Source organism: Trichoplusia ni, chromosome 17, assembly GCF_003590095.1.
Source record: "Trichoplusia ni isolate ovarian cell line Hi5 chromosome 17, tn1, whole genome shotgun sequence".
Taxonomy (NCBI): domain Eukaryota; kingdom Metazoa; phylum Arthropoda; class Insecta; order Lepidoptera; family Noctuidae; genus Trichoplusia; species Trichoplusia ni.
In genome coordinates this window covers 1629910-1647023 of record NC_039494.1, presented here as the reverse complement: position 1 = coordinate 1647023, position 17114 = coordinate 1629910, and the positions used below count along the sequence as shown (strand labels likewise).

Here is a 17114-nt window from a genome sequence, read left to right as displayed (position 1 = left end):
AATTTTTTCAGAGAATAAAAAAAAAAAAGTTTTTTAGTCTATGGCAACTCACAACTAAACGTCACTTTCTTTTTTCGCGACTTAACGGCATCGTGGTGATTTTGTTAATTACACTTTAATTACGTTATTTAAATAGTTTTTGGCATATTTCAAGTCGAAAAAGTATTGCCAAGTGATACAAAAGCCTTGAAAATACTGGCCAAGATGTTTAAAAGTGATCTTCGAGACTATAAAGGCGCTGCGGAGTTAATGCAGAATGCGTGTACGCAGCCCTTGCCCTAGGTTCATCGCCGTGGGATGGAACCCCAAATTACGGAATATAAACGATGGAACACTGACCCATAACCTCAAAGAGGGGGGCCAACAGGTGAGGTTTTCTCTGATTTTAGGTTCAGCGAACAAGGACGCAAATATGATGTGAGATGATGCGAAATACTAAAAACATGCATGAACCGAGCGGGTCCGAGAGACTTTAGCTCGAAGATCGGGCTCTTCGCGAGACGTCGTAGCTCTGATAAACCCTACTGCAAAGTTCGGGACGCGAGCCCGCAACTTTGATAGTACACAAAACAACATGCATTACGTATAACCGAGCTAGTACGCGATGCTCCACGCTCGATGTTAAATTGTGGGCGCCCCCAAATTACGGAATATAAACGATGGAACACTGACCCATAACCTCAAAGAGGGGGGCCAACAGGTGAGGTTTTCTCTGATTTTAGGTTCAGTGAACAAGGACACAAATATGATGTGAGATGATGCGAAGTACTAAAGACATGCATGAACCGAGCGGGTACGAGAGACTTTAGCTCGAAGATCGGGCTCTTCGCGAGACGTCGTAGCTCTGATAAACCCTACTGCAGAGTTCGGGACGCGAGCCCGCAACTTTGATGGTACACAAACAACATGCATTACTACAAAGTTCGGGACGCGAGCCCGCAACTTTGATGTTACACAAACAACATGCATTACTACAAAGTTCGGGACGCGAGCCCGCAACTTTGATAGAACAACATGCATTAAGTATAACCGAGCTTGTACGCGAGACAGCTCGAAGATCATAACTTCGTACGAGATACGACAGTTTTGATGAAGAACGTACTATGTTCACTGGTTCTCACAGTCCACAACAAGAACCAATGGTGACACTCTTCGAGGTGGATTCGAGGCTCAAGATAGAAACAAGACCAATGCAACTATCAAGAATGTATAACAAAAGTTATAACCGAATACCACCTCTAAACCTAAGCAAGGACTGTGGAAAACATAAGTGGTCCGGCATCAAACCAAAGTGCTAGCACAGCAAGGTGGACCCAAGAGTGGTATGATACAACTGTGACACCCTCGCTGAACAGGACACAGGAAGGGTGGCCCCGAGAGGGTACACCATGCCATGCATCCAGCAGGCAATTGTCAACCAGGTATATGTAATATATCTAACTGTCTTTCATGTTGTGAACATACCACCACTAATGTACCTTAAAATACTTGAACATAACATTGTTTACATAAACAATATACATATAAATGAAATCAACAATATGTGTCAGACCATCAATAACTCATGAGTTAGGGGCTGTACAAATATGCACTCACAGTAAAAATTTCTATCTATATACATATATGTCTAAAGATTTAATATTCTTAAGACCACCAAACTCAACGGACAGATCAGATTTGTTCTTAACTGAAAACCAAAAATATATATAGAAAAATATTATAGTTTTCAAATTGTGGATATGGGAACCTTGGACCATCAATATCACATGTCTTGCACAGTCTTAAGATAAAACTGATTCCTTAGGTTCAATAACACCTAAACTCAGAAGAATTAATCCGCTTTGAGTTTGAAAATGTCATATAAATTTACTGCAATTCCATGTAGTCCATGTACAGCACCCACAGTCCTTACAGACTAGAAATTTAACAAACTGTTGTCTGAATGACCACCCATTGGTTAGAATCAGTATAAATGTCTGGCTGACAGAGGGGCTACACTCACATTTATCTAAATGATTTTCCCTCATTGTTAACTATGATTAAAGTATATTAGTGCAATAAATACTTTAGGTTTACTATGAATAGAGACTAGTTAACATCAGAAATACAGCAAGAATGCAACTCCTATAGAGATACTAAATATCAATGATATTAAACATTGCCCAATCAGCAAATTGGCAAGATTGTTGGGAACCTTCTGTGAACCTGCCCAAGAGGTTATGTTCAAACACACACAAAAAATAATAGAACAAGTTAAGTACTTAGCCTTGTTGCATAACAATAGCAATCTTGATGCTGTCAACTGACCTAAGATGGGGCCCCATTACATAATCCGAAACTATAAGAACATTATAGAAAATGTATACTAGAACTAGTTTCTAAAGCTTTCCTAATAGAATGGTGACACATTGTAATGGCGAAAACAATTGTAGTGTGGTGCCTTGTTTAGAATGATGACTTGCATTTAATACATCAATTAGAACATAATATTAACTGGATTAAAACACATTGCAAGATTATACAGCCAGAGTAACATGGCTGCAAATACATAAGTAAGATAAATAGTGCTCAGTTCCACATGTAAGTCAATGAAAAAACCATACTTGTTTCGTTATCAATAGATTTTGGGCCCCACAAGTTTATCTATAGCAATAAAAACAATGTGACACACACATCTCTAAGAAGTGAGGCACCCAATAACATTAATGCTACTAAACACTAAATGTATATGCATCAATACTTAGTGGACATGAATATGTTTTTTAAGCATTCCCAACATTTGTTTACCTTACTAAATGTTTCAGAATATTAATAATGACAAAGCAAAAAGTCACTAAGTTCTTATTCACCCAATTTTGGGATTTTTAACCGACAACACACACTGAGCAGACTAGGTGCCCTGACAAAAAGCATCTCTTAGGGGAAGCAGTTAGAAGCCAACGTTAGATAGCTCATTAACCATCATGTTACCATCTGTGTCAACAAAGCAGTAACCGGGATCCAATTTTGATCTTCACCCTTATTAATTAGGAAACATTAATAGAAAGTTTAGAGAATGGAGCTAGCTTCAAAACCCTAAATTTCTACAAATCAGCATTGACTCTAAAGATGGGAGAGGAATTAGGCATGGATAACAAAGGATTTCTGAGAGGCTTACTCAGATTGAGATTTGCCTGTATTACAGAAAGCCAGAACCCATATTTTGTATTGAACCAGCTAACTCATCTGCTAGCTGCCTCAAAACACAATATTATAAACATATTGCTTATCGGTTAAGAAAGTATAGATGGTTATTAAATAGAACTTGCAACAACTGGTTACAAGCAACATGATGACAAAATAGGCTAGAACATAATTATATGGCACAGGAATAACTCTGTTGACAATAGACACAAACATACATATATTATGTTAATGAAACATACAATACACCTGTATCTGAAGACACAGAATTATTTAGTTATTTATTTGAACCAAGACACAAAAATCTTCTAACTCCTAGCTTGGATAGCTGCTCAATGGGTACTAGCCGCCCTCTCATACATTAAACTAAATAACATAGCCCATGTCACACCCTGACAATTAATAAGATGAGAATTGTGATAACCAACCTTACTCTCAGTAAAAAAGGAAAGGAACCATAATGTACTTTTTACTTTTAAGATCATAAATTATGGCTAACTTCTAAGATTTAAAGATCCTTGTAGCCTTAACCAATACCTGAAATAAGTTAACTTTACCATATTAAAAGTTTTACCCTTGGCCTTCAAAACAGTTAATCAGGTATCAAATTTATACCTGCTGACAGCTGTATCCCACACTCCAGCAGTACATCTGCAAGAGCAGCAGGAATGCTCTTGAGTTTAATCAGGGAAAAAGGTGGTTTGGTTGTAGGTTCTACTACCTTTGCAAGGCCTTATAGCTCATGTCTTAGGAACCGACAACTGCAGTGACAAAAATTTTAATTTAATTTTAATCATAATTGAGTGACTTACAAACTGCAACTGACAGTAAATGGAATATCTCATTATCATCTTGTTATTTCTTATTAATAGCTTATAAATAAGAAATATTTGCAGTACCTTAAATACTCTTATTATTACTGCGCTAAAAAAGAGCAAAAATTAGTAACTAATTATCTAATTTTATGGCAAAATTAAAACAATATGAAGAAAATCTGTATTACAAAAAAATCATAATTACATTGTAAATAATTAAAAATAATTATCAAATTGTTTGACACAATTAACACAATGTGTAGAAAATTTGTTACTAAAAATTTATTGTTACATTGTTAATAATGAATAATTAATTATCAAACTGTACACAATATCACTATGTATTGGAAATGTGTCTTACTCAAAATCCATAGTTACATTGTTAAAAGCTAATGGTTAAGTATCAAATTGCACAAGGTGCAGGAAATTTGTATGACTTAAAAAAAGTCATAGTTACATTGATGTCAAAAAGAGCACAAATTGGAAATTAATAGTCAATCATGAAATTGGTGGACACAGTCTCCACAATATGTGGAACAATTGATAAAGATATATTTATTTGCATAAACATGTGTAACATAACATAAAATTTGTTCATTGTTCCACTTAAAAACTCATATTACATTAATCTCAGTAATAGAACAAAGATAAAGAAGTATTTATTTGCCTAAAACATGTATTAAACATTTTTTGATGTGGTGAAAATATAAGGACAATATATGCATCAACATGTTCTGCCCTTTTGGCTTACAAATTTGGCATTTAGAAAAAAATGTTAATTACTACAGACTAATTTTATAAAAAATGAAAATTAATAGTTGATCAATAATCAATGTGTATGACAGAATATATGTATTAAACATTTTTTGATGTGGTGAAAATATAAGGACAATATATGCATCAACATGTTCTGCCCTTTTGGCTTACAAATTTGGCATTTAGAAAAAAAATGTTAATTACTACAGACTAATTTTATAAAAAATGAAAATTAATAGTTGATCAATAATCAATGTGTATGACAGAATATATGTATTAAACATTTTTTGATGTGGTGAAAATATAAGGACAATATATACATCAACATGTTCTGCCCTTTTGGCTTACAAATTTGGCATTTAGAAAAATTTGTTAATTACTACAGACTAATTTTATAAAAAATGAAAATTAATAGTTGATCAATAATCAATGTGTATGACAGAATATATGGAAAAAAAACAAATATAGATACTAATATTAGGATAATATGCCACTATAAATAGATATCTTAATAATTATAAAGCCTTAACCGTTATTCATCATATCCAGGCTTATAAGATGTACCCATTATGCCTCAATCTCTGAACAACTACTCTGTTAATCAATTATATTTCAGATCAACATGAAATAAAATTGAGGATTGGATTAACTTACCTAAGTGACATCCAATCGTAATTTTATGAAGGTTGATCTGAAATATAATCACCCACCCGAACCCCAGCATCAATAGCTGAACCCTGGCATAATGGGACCCACAAAATCATGGTTAGCTCTAAATCAGTGACGTTTAGTTGTGAGTTGCCATAGACTAAAAAACTTTTTTTTTTTATTCTCTGAAAAAATTCGCGATGCCACACAGTAGCGAATGGGAATACTACTCTGTTAATCAATTATATTTCAGATCAACCTTCATAAAATTACGATTGGATGTCACTTAGGTAAGTTAATCCAATCCTCAAGTATGTCCGACTTTTATTAATCCCTTTTTACTAATAATGCCATTAACAACACTATTATTGTGATGTAACATTTAATTCGGAACAAACTGATACGCTTTATTTACAAGGTAAATTTATGATATCGCCAATGCGTGCTTTCGAACTAACGATCAGTAGGTAATCGTTACGAATATCGATTATGAAATATAGCAAGTTGAATCGAACGAGATTACTCGGAATATAAATCTAGATCCAATTACTTTTTTATTGGTCACAGTTCTACACAATTTGGTGGATACTAAGTCATGACTTTGCATACGTTTCAGAACATTTTATTTAACTTGGTTTGTTTCTATTACGAAATGTAAATACGTTAAAAATTTGTATTCATTTGATTACATTACCATTTAAAAAAATATTAGAATAGTTGGTTATTAAAGATGACAATATTGCGTGAATAAACGTCTGGCTATTTATTATGGCAATTATTTGAAATCTAAGTAAACCAGAGTATTACGATAAAATGTTGTTTAGTTGTAATGACAGGTCTACAACGCAAGAAAACGTCTCGTAATTGTCGGTACAGTTTCTATTCCTATAATAAAAATATTTAACAAAACCAGTGATTTGGTCATTGGTGCTCGCGACATATAATACCGTTGAACGTTATTCGATACCGTGAAAGCTGTTGCAATAAGCAGTTGTGTCAGATTGTCCTAGGGCGTGGTTTCCTTGATGTAAGCAGTAAGACCGACGGCAATGGACCGGCACGAAACTGGAGCAGTGCGAGTGACACAAACGCTAAGGCTATGCGCAGATAACAGTGCGTTTAGGACACTGCCTTAAACAGACTGTCTGTAAACTATACACGTAGAGGTCAATCCCATATAAAGCGAAATATACACTATTTCAGCACACATTCAAATGCAAGTCTATCGTAGAATTTCTCAAAAAATTAATATTTAAAATCAGATTTCTAACTCATCAAAAAATATAAATAGGTATTTAAATATCATACCATTTCACGAAAATATTCGTAGTCTAGAAATCAACAAGCATTGCCTAAAACATCATATATTTTCATAAATTATCGCAGCAGACATAAAACTGTCTAGAAGTGTTTGTAAAACCGGTCTCATAATCTCATAAAGAACGCTCGACAGACATTGTTCTTGCTGCTAATGGCTAAACCGGAAGTAAAATTAGGCGTATAACAATTAAAATTAATGTTCAAGCAGGCTGGATTAGTAATGGCGGCAATTTGACGTGCCCTTATCTGGTGTCATTAGGACGGGATCAATGACAGTTATTCATGTAGATTGTGAGTTTGACAAGCTGTAAATCGGGATTTAAAAATAAATAAAATACTGATTTATTACCGTGCAAAAGATCTCGAATAGTGATGTTAAAACGTTTTGTTTAGAATGTTAATTGACAATTCACAATAGATTATATTGATCGGCAAAGATAACATCTTTTGTATTGAAAAAGCTCATTAAATTTCGATGTACTTACGTTCATTCAAGTGTACCTACTTAGTCTGTCTTTGATTGATAATGAAGTATGTATTTAAACGGTATCATATTTAATAGCTTAATTGATACCATTAGTAGAAAAAACCCTTAGTACGTGCAATTGTTGCATGTTTCTTTCTTTAAAGGTTCAAACATTCTCTTTGAAGGGTAATATTTTGCGAAACGCTACTATTAAATAGGCTTGTTTTAAACAGTTGCCAGTATTTGCTGTTATTTCCTTTTACGACAGCAATACAGTCTACATTCGATAATCCCCTCAGGCGTACGCAAACTAAAATTTTACTGTCTGTAAAGAGCAGAACGGTGGCAAATCATGACTCGGATATGTGGCAAATGTTAAGAATAATATTATTGTAATTCGGAAGCGAAAGTATCGTATTTGGCTTTGGCATAAAGAGGCCAAAGTGTAATAACATGAAACACTATATTGGACGGGTATAAGGAAGCCGACACCATAATATTTCGTAATACAAATGATAAATTGCGAGAACTTTTATCAAAACAATTGAAGCAAATTGCTGATTGTTTATCTATTCGTATATCGTGAGTACAATTAAAGAAACAATCCGTTGAGAAGATATAATGGCTTTATTATGCTTAAATGCAGTTGAGATCATATAGTAATTAATCTGAACTCGTAATTGGTTGCGCCGACTGTTCCAGACATGCGCACTCGTTAGTACATTAGAAGTAAGTACTTTAAAGAGGACACTATAATTTCATTTTCAAAGGATCCCTGCAAAGTATAACTATGAGTCTAATTAGGCATTTTAGTTTATTGTAGTCATGTATTCTTTTATTAACCTATGGAGCTTTTTGTTAGTTCTTCTATATGTGAATGACATTTCGAAACACGGCGCGTATATTCGGTACCTAGTTCTATAATGTAACATTACTCAATCACGAAGTTTAGGTCTACTTAAAAAAAAATGAGGGTAATTAGTTAAAAAAAAATCGAATAATCCAATTAACAACTAATTAATAGATAATTATTTAAAATAGGTGTAACATTTATGGCGTTGTGGTCAAGCTATGATCTGAGCGCTGATATGTATTTTGTGGTCAGTGTAATTTTACCTCTCGTCATTTTCACACTAGAAACGTTTAACACCACAGAAAACGAACGCAATAATTGATAACATTTCGAAATATATTTTTCTAGTTATAAAACGTTGCGTGTCGATGGGTTATCTAATAATTGAGCGTTTGAGTTGATTTTAATCTAAATATATTTATTCTACTCGTATTGCCTCCACTATAAATGAAAAATCAATTTCCTTAATAGCCTTTATAAATTATACTTGCATAAGCCACATTACAGTAACAGTTTGTACGAGGAAGAGTTGTATGGATTATTACACCAAATAAGGATCATTTATAGCTTTCCATCTTTTTGCAATTTTAATTGGTAAGCAGAAAACCAAGGTGGATGAGAATTCTTGGTGATTAAATCGTAATTTAAGCTTAATTTCATTGACACGTTATTGCGACGTGTTGAAACTTTAGGCTTGAATAAGTTTACAAATAGGTATTTATATGTTTCAATTAATTTGATTAATAAATAAAACAAACTCCACGAACTCCATCAGTCTGATTACCTGACCTGACAGGTTATTATTATAATTGCCACTCCTATTGTTTTGTTAATTAATATGAACCCAATCTGATACATAAATACAGCTTGTCAACATTTGATATTATTGCAATCACTCTACTTACGTAGATCGGGATCACGTCTCGCAATGTTGCCAGTATACTTCGTTTATGTAATCGTTATTGCTATAGGATACAAATTGATAATCGTTTCTTAATACACGTACAATTAAATTGAAATCGAGACGTGACTTCGTACTTATATCGATCGATTCGTTTTTTTTATTCATAGAGCTATCGCTCAATTTAGTGTAATTTGACCTGCTTGAAGTTGGAATCTAGAGCTTTTAAACGGCAGCAGATTATTTGAAGTCATCAAATGATCAATCGTTATTGGTTAACAAATACTGATTACTGGGTTGGTCCTCTTAACAGTTTGCGTAATGTATTAATATTTCCAAAATGATCAATGTTGTTTTTATTGTATTATAAATAGGCACGATGCACATTATTCACGAACATTTGTCCCTTATCATCAATTTCTCAACACATTCATAAAAAACATTGCATTCCAGTATAACGCCAAATTAATAAGTCATGTTTAAGGATCTTATCACGTATAAAATCAGCAATATAAACGTACTCATATTTTGAAAGATATATTCAAGGCTCTATCCTACTTAAATTTTACCTTCAATAATTTGATTAACTATTTTATTGAAATATATGTGATCGAGATTGTTTATATGACCACTATTGCGTGACTTAATCATGTTTGCACAATACTCGGCTGAGTCTATTAGGTATGGTGTTGTTGAGATAGGAGTACAACAAAAAAGCTACGCATGAACGGTGTTCGATGTAACGGGTCTGCCGCCGTCCGCCGTCAGCGCGCACTCCGTTATGTCATCAAGTATGTCGAGAGTAGCGTCCCAAGCACCTGGCAAGCGCAGTATGGCGGTCACGGTGTTATCGCGACACTACCACACAACAATACCCACCTTTCCCCCTTTGAAACAATAAAAAAAGAAAATCAGGTGAGATAATATAGCTTGTCTTTTGTTTACGGTTTGCGGATGAGTTTGAATAATGTTGCAGTCATTTTAGTCGAATATTCGCGGCAGAGTCTTCACGATTCGATATGTCACGTCTCTCCGATGCCGCTCTCGTAATAAATGACACCACCTATGTACTGACATCCAGTGACGGACATTCACGAAACGTCGATCTTACCCACAAGATCCTTTCATTTAGATTATATTGCCTCAATATGTCAAATTGTATCACAAGTGATATTCAGGAAGATAATCACGGGACAATATAAAAGAGTCGTTGCATAACAATAGCTTTTGGACGACGATATGTTCTGACCACATTGGCATGTCAAAGTCGCTTTAGTGAACTAGTTTTTAGGGTATTATAATTGGAGTCTCGTATTATTTCGAAACGTTTTGGCTGTCAGTATAAATATGGAATAAGTCAGGTCTGAGATAGAGCAGGCGATATACGTAAGTAAACCACGAACAATGGGTCGCCTACTCGCTAAGACAATTAAGTTAATAATTGTGACCTATGTCGACACGCGTGGCGAATATTACCTGTACCATATTAGGACCGTTTAACTACCGGTTGTGTACTTAATCCCGGGACTGATTCACGACACGATTATCCTTATCAATTACAGACGCGTTCTCGCCTACACCACTTGTATGCACAATTGTTGAACGTTTATGGAAGTAAGATATTTAAATTGTTTCATCTTAAATCACATCTGTTCAAGTTTCGAAATGTCACTCTAAGGTCGGAGTGTATGCAATTGTAACGGGGCACTCGTAAAAGCTCTCTACTCACCCGGCAGGTCTAGTCGCGCTAGTTTTCGTAATATGTTGTGGCGTAGCTCCGAGAGGCACTGTTTGTAGAATAATGTGGATCGTGAACGTCTGTCCTATTATACTTAGTGTCAACACTAAACACGGGACACTATTGTTTATATACTTATAGCAGTACTAAACCGAGTCTGTAGGGTCTTCGAAGCTGATTGACAGTGACTCACTTGTTACGTACGAAACTCATATTAACAGGATATGAAACAATTTATATTTAACATCTGAGTATGTCGTAGGTTTCTTTTATTGTGTTAGGTACATAATATTTATTGCGTCTCTCTAAAGATATAAGTACCAACATCTTATGGAAATTAATTATTCATTACAAACAAACGTGGAAATGAAAGTAGAACAACTTGCCGTACATACTCTTGCATTTATAATTATGTTGAGATAACGAATTGCGAGTGTTTCTGCTAATAATGTGGTATTAGTGGATACTAACAAACATAGTACAAGTATATTGAATGACATAGTAGGATGACGAAAGGTACTACTGAAAAAAACATTCACAGACATGTAGGAAAACAGTCGATTGTCTAAGAAGTGAGTTGATCTAAGAGTTCGTTGTCCGCTAACGACTTGGCCAATAGTGCGTATCCTGAATGACTGTATGAGACACGGCGGAATGCAGGATGAAGGTCGGAGAAACACGCACGCGCCGGGATGAGTAGACCCTGCGTGGGTACTGAGCGGATAAGACAGCTGTTCGTCATGAGCGGTAGCGGAAAAATAAATTGTGTCAATCATGTCAACAATAATTTTGCTAACGGGCAAAATATTGTTCATTGTAATTATACCAAACTGTAAAACACGAATTAGGATCAAGATAATCATGTTTTTTTTACCTTCGCTGACCTAAAGACTCAAGAAGACCTAAAGACTAAGACCTCAAGCATTAGGTAATTTATGGTGTCAAGAGTGACTTTTTACCGTAGCAAATTTGTGTTGTCGCGTATGTGAACTGAACACAACCTGCAACACAACAACACACAAATAGAAAAGGCAATCTTCAAATCATGGAAGTAAGTTTACAAAAAAAACTAGATTAAACTAAAATTAAAAAAGGAAAATGTTAATAATAGGTTCATGATATAAACATCAAAGTATAAAAACCGCTAATCGACCTCACTAAGCGCACCTCCATTACGCCTCCTCCGCCGCATTCCGCGACGTTTCCTCTGTCATTCATAAGTTTTTTATTTGTCTTTAATTTACGATGATAAATGTAAAAAAGAACTCAAGCAACTAGTAAATTAACCGTATAAGAGTGCAACAGTTCTTCGAAATTGGCGTATGTAAATGTCAACTATTGCAGTTAACAGATTTACTTCACTGGCCAGATCATCTTCACGCATAATTTACAATTATTATACCTAATACATATACTTACTAGTTTCGTACATGTTCTGCTGTTGGCATTTAGATACTAGTAGCAGTTTCGAAAGAAAAGTTCCCATGCGTCCGCTAACAGTTGTATAATATTTTAGCAGAAGACCGCATCAGACATTTGACCTTACTGATTATATTACTTTTCGTATTCCGACACGAGTTGCACTTACATTTATACCTGCACTGTACTTACAATATTCTATGTTTAAATTTATTTGTGTTTAGAAATAAACATTTATTTCTTAATATATGCAAATACATATGTTAAATATAGGTTAAAGATATAATAAACGACTTTTAAAAGTTAAACTAGGTGACAGTAAGACATTATGTCACACCATTTATGGATTCTAAAATTTTTATCTTTTTGATAAATACCACGTAGGCGTCAAGCGATTTGTGAACTGATTGATATCCCAGTAATAAAACCTTCATATTTTATCAAACGAACCGCTTAGAACTTACATTAATTTTGTGAAATGATTTAAAAGAGGTTGATGAAATAAATCACGTTTCGAGCGAAGAAGTTATGTGATCGATTGATGTCTTGACTAAGACGATGGATCAGAAAATAGTTTGTAAGCTTAGCTATCATAAATATATAATATTAATTCTCCATGGCGCTATAATGACATAGAAATTGTTTAGGCTTTCGACATAACATACTGTATCGAGATGTGTCCGCGTTTCTTATGTAACATACATTTTCCTTTGTCGGTTTCGCTCAAGTTTGTTCTACATAATAGAAGGATCTTGTTTCGCAAAATTTCTTTTAAAGAATTCCAAGTGTGTTTTAAAGCACCCGAAGTGGATCACAAAAGGTCGTTGCCGACGATTTTGTTAGCGATTGTACTTTTTATTGCAATAAACCGTGTATTATCTAAGATACTGTTCAAAATAGTATTTAATACTTTTTTCCTTATGTTTCGAAGGCAGATACGTACGTATGGGTGGAGTGTAAATCAATAACAGGTATTGACAGTTTTCTAAAAATACGCGGGTGGGGAACGTATGTGCCGATCTTAGAAAGTAGTTAGCGTTTATTGCAAACGACTGGTCTTCAGGACAACAACATAAAGGTTTTTATTACAAAAACATACACTTTAGGTTTGAGCTTTTTTAACAATTATATGATTTCCAATAAACTGTGTACCGACCTTTACTCAAACAAATGTTAATACTTCGTTTTTATAGGTCATCAGAATATCATATAATTCAATGTTTTGTGAGTCTGATTGTGTATCCGAGATTTCAAAATAATCCTATGACACATCCTAAGACAAAAGCACCGCCCATTTGTTTATTAAGACTCTATATTTCTCCATCACGCCTCTAACAATCATAAAAGACCAAGTGAAAACACCCGAGGTCAACTCCAAGTGTTCATTGCACTCTGCCTTTATTACAAATCCCATGTATCGAAATGCAACACCAAGGTGTATTATGACTACACTAGCAATTAAAAGTTTTGTCATTCAATCCTCGGCGTGATGATCGCGGCTCCTCCGCGGAAATCGTTCCCATGACCTTTTGTTTCGTGGCCATACGCTAATCTTTTTTATTTACGGCCAGCCATTTACCTTCGGTTTATGTGTATGGATGTTATGTAGACAATTTTGATACCTAAACATATGGGTCAAATGTACTATTTCAAGATTTAATGTTTTACAAAAGGATTTATATATTTAGATTTCATTTAGAACTTACTTTGTTAAACATAATTTAATCTCCCATCAATCAAGGTATTAGAGACTAAAGCCCTTCAGCTAACCTCAAAACAATGTCCTACCAAGGTCTTCAGTTGTAATTTAAACAGTTTATTAGATCATAACCGCAGACAGATCATTGCGAACATTTTAACAATTATGTATCTCGCACCATAATTCACGGATTTGATATTCAGTTGACAGGTTGAGTCGTCAGGTTCTAATGACTTAGAGTAACTATATTAATTTATAGCCTATGAATGGAAAGGTCACAAATGGCACGGATAATTTCTCAATAAATACACAAAGTTATCATTTCATATCGATCTAGCCAGTCAATAAAAACGTGAGTACAAATACCAGTTGGCTGTCGGTTTGCGAAAGTTTTTACAGTCAATTATCAATACACCCAACTAATACTATTCAATTGAGGGAATGTCGCAAAGGGTTTAGTAACAGCAATCTATCATCTTTAGACATTAGTTTCTTAGTCAGGCAACAATGCGTGGATATAGGTACCATGTTTCGTGTTACGGCGAATTAAAAGGTAATACACACTAGCAAAATGCAAGTGTCGTGATCACACAAAAAGTAAGAATGCAATAAAAAGACGTAATGTGATATAATTAATGTTACAATTGGTGTAGGAAACTTCACGGGCGAGCAGGCAGGCGGCGGCGCACGCTACGTGATGGTGCAGCGCCGCGACTTCCGCGCTCGACTAACGGACCACGATCCCATCGACAAGGGATGACGTGCAAATTGTTTAAACATGCCTCACATTGCCTTTATTGCATGCAACCAAACGTGAATGAGCGCACATGAAAGGGAAGTTGAGCACATCTGATACGTGCGCGATAAATCTTCTGCTTTAAATTGCTACGAAAATTAAAACCTTAACGAATAAGCTTGTGTTCTCTCGTATATCTTGGTTATAAAATATCTTTAACCCCAATTTAACGATCATCTTTTTGGCTGATTTTATACTTTATATTCAAGGTTTTTTCAAAAATTCTAATTATGTAATTTAATGTATGAACGCATGTTTTGAATAATCGAATGCAATTACAAATCATTAGATGCAAATAAACAAAATAATGCTATTGTTATTCAATGAGGTAGGTGTTATTGTATAGGCAAATCATAAGAGACAGGTGGTGACGATATGTGAGGCGTGTTTACGATGTGTGGTTAGCATGCGTTACACAAACAATGGTGAAAGCAAACCATCAATCGAAATCTACTTGAGAACAAACGAACAAACGCAGCGATGACAGCCTAATCAGCCTCATTGTCACATGAAATTTGGCTTTTTAATAGCATATACAAATAAATATAGCTCATTATCGTCTCCTCTAGTAACTTTAATTATACTTTTCGATTGTAAATTGTTCACATGCTAGTTCGTTAGGAACGACGTAATAAGGTGAAAGTAGTTTGTCATATACTGAGTTTTAAGTATATTTTCCAAATCTCGAGAAACAAAGTGTATTTTGGACTCTACACGAAATATTTTATATTGTAGAGTATGTAAGTATATGTTTTTGGGCTACCTCCTGTTGCTGGAAAAATGCATTTTAGAGGTATTAAATAAGAGATAATAGGCTGTTTCTAAATGACAATACCAAGTCTAATATATCAGAGAATAGTAAAATAAAAGCTCTTACATATATCAATGGCATTCCTATGATTCATTCATTGAATTCAAAACTGCGATGGGTGGCGCTGGCGCGGTGCGCATCGACTGCAAATCATTGTAGCTCCAAGGGCATAGTATTCTATGTCTTATTGTAATCTTCAAGGCTGTTTTACATCATGTATATACGTAGATTGACAGATAAATTGCTTATTCCTAGATGGATGGACCCGTCAAGTGTGAAGATGAAGATTACTCATGTACACACGAATCTATGAATGCACAATGTAACTTGTTAGTTTACAATCAGATGTTGGCTAATTTATTTATTTTTATACTGTGTTTAAAATTGTTCTTACTAGTGTGTTTTGTCAATTAGCTGTTAATTTGAAAACAGCAAATATTAAACGATTTCTTTACAAATGAATTAACTATTTTTTATACTTTTCTGAGTAAGTAGGAAGATTTATGATAAATACAGCTTAGAAGTAGTAACAAACAAAACAAATCATAATGATATTTATAGTATTACATCACCCATAATGAATTACTATGCATGTTATTCAATTCTAATGAACAATTATCCTTCTATTATGTCATTATAGCTACGATTGGCAAACGAATTAGAGATTCATTAGCTATGCTTGATTCATATGATTCATTTTGAGAACCGCCAGAATATTTCATCAGAAAAAAATAAAGTACGAAATATAGATTCATAGCGATTTATAATTAACGGAAGCAAGCATTAACATTTTAGCCCAGTAACCTCAGAAGAATCTCGATTCATCAGACAGCCTTGCCACAAATAAGCAATAAATTCTCTCCAATAAAAGGTTTATCAGTAGCAACATCGGCTGTCAGTTACATATGTTCATCATATTATAATACAACCTCCATATATTTCCGTAACAAACAGTTTGAGCCACCTGCATCCCATGACCTCTTCAAGGACTGCCGACAATTCAACTACCGTGTCCCACGATCATTTTTATATTTCTTTAGTCTTTGTAGCTGAGTAGTATAGTTATTAATATACATGAGCTATTACCTCAATGTTCCACTGACCGACTTGGTGAACTACAATGCTTTTGGAACAGGCGATGTCACTAGCACACTAAACGATTCTTGGAGGTCAATGACCTACTTGTCCGGCAGAGTGGGTTTGGTGGTTATCGGAGAAGGAATGCCACGATCAGCTGTTGAGCGGTGGTCAGTGGTCATTGGTGGGCACGTCCGGAGCGGTCGCGGCGGGCGTCGCGGGCGGCGCGTGACGGCGGCGCGGCGGCGCGGCGCAGCGCGCCCGCGGCATTGCGCAACAAACAACGCACTCAACCCGCTTTTACTCGCCGCTCGTTTACATGGAACGCTTCAATTACGTAAAATTGTATCAAAAATTGTTTAAATGTACCAACTATCACTTGTATGTACTCGCAATAACCAGTTACCACACACGTCTATAGAAATTTTGATAATAGAATTGTTATTTAATTAACAGTCTACAAAATTTGATACAAATGGATATATAGGTTGAGAAATTGTAAGTACATCGCATTGTGAACGTGCGTAGACGTCTAATAATCATAGAGGAACATAGCTATTCATTAAAACAATAATAACATGTTATGTTGGTAATGATTCAGCTTAGAATTGAGTAACATTCCTTTTACGCTT

The 17114-nt window shown here is 34.8% G+C and overlaps 1 protein-coding gene across 2 annotated transcripts in view; it reads right to left on the bottom strand.

The window, feature by feature from the left end:
• LOC113502514 (mucin-5AC-like) overlaps positions 1–17114 on the bottom strand; it is a 49693-nt gene that overhangs the window by 5354 nt on the left and 27225 nt on the right. Inside the window, exon 1 of one of the 2 annotated variants that reach the window (XM_026884116.1) lies at positions 10672–15855. The exons of the other annotated variant lie outside the window; for it this stretch is intronic. The gene's annotated coding sequence lies outside the window, so the exon portion shown is untranslated. Of the gene's footprint in view, positions 1–10671; positions 15856–17114 lie in introns of those variants that run through there. 2 annotated transcript variants of the gene reach the window in all.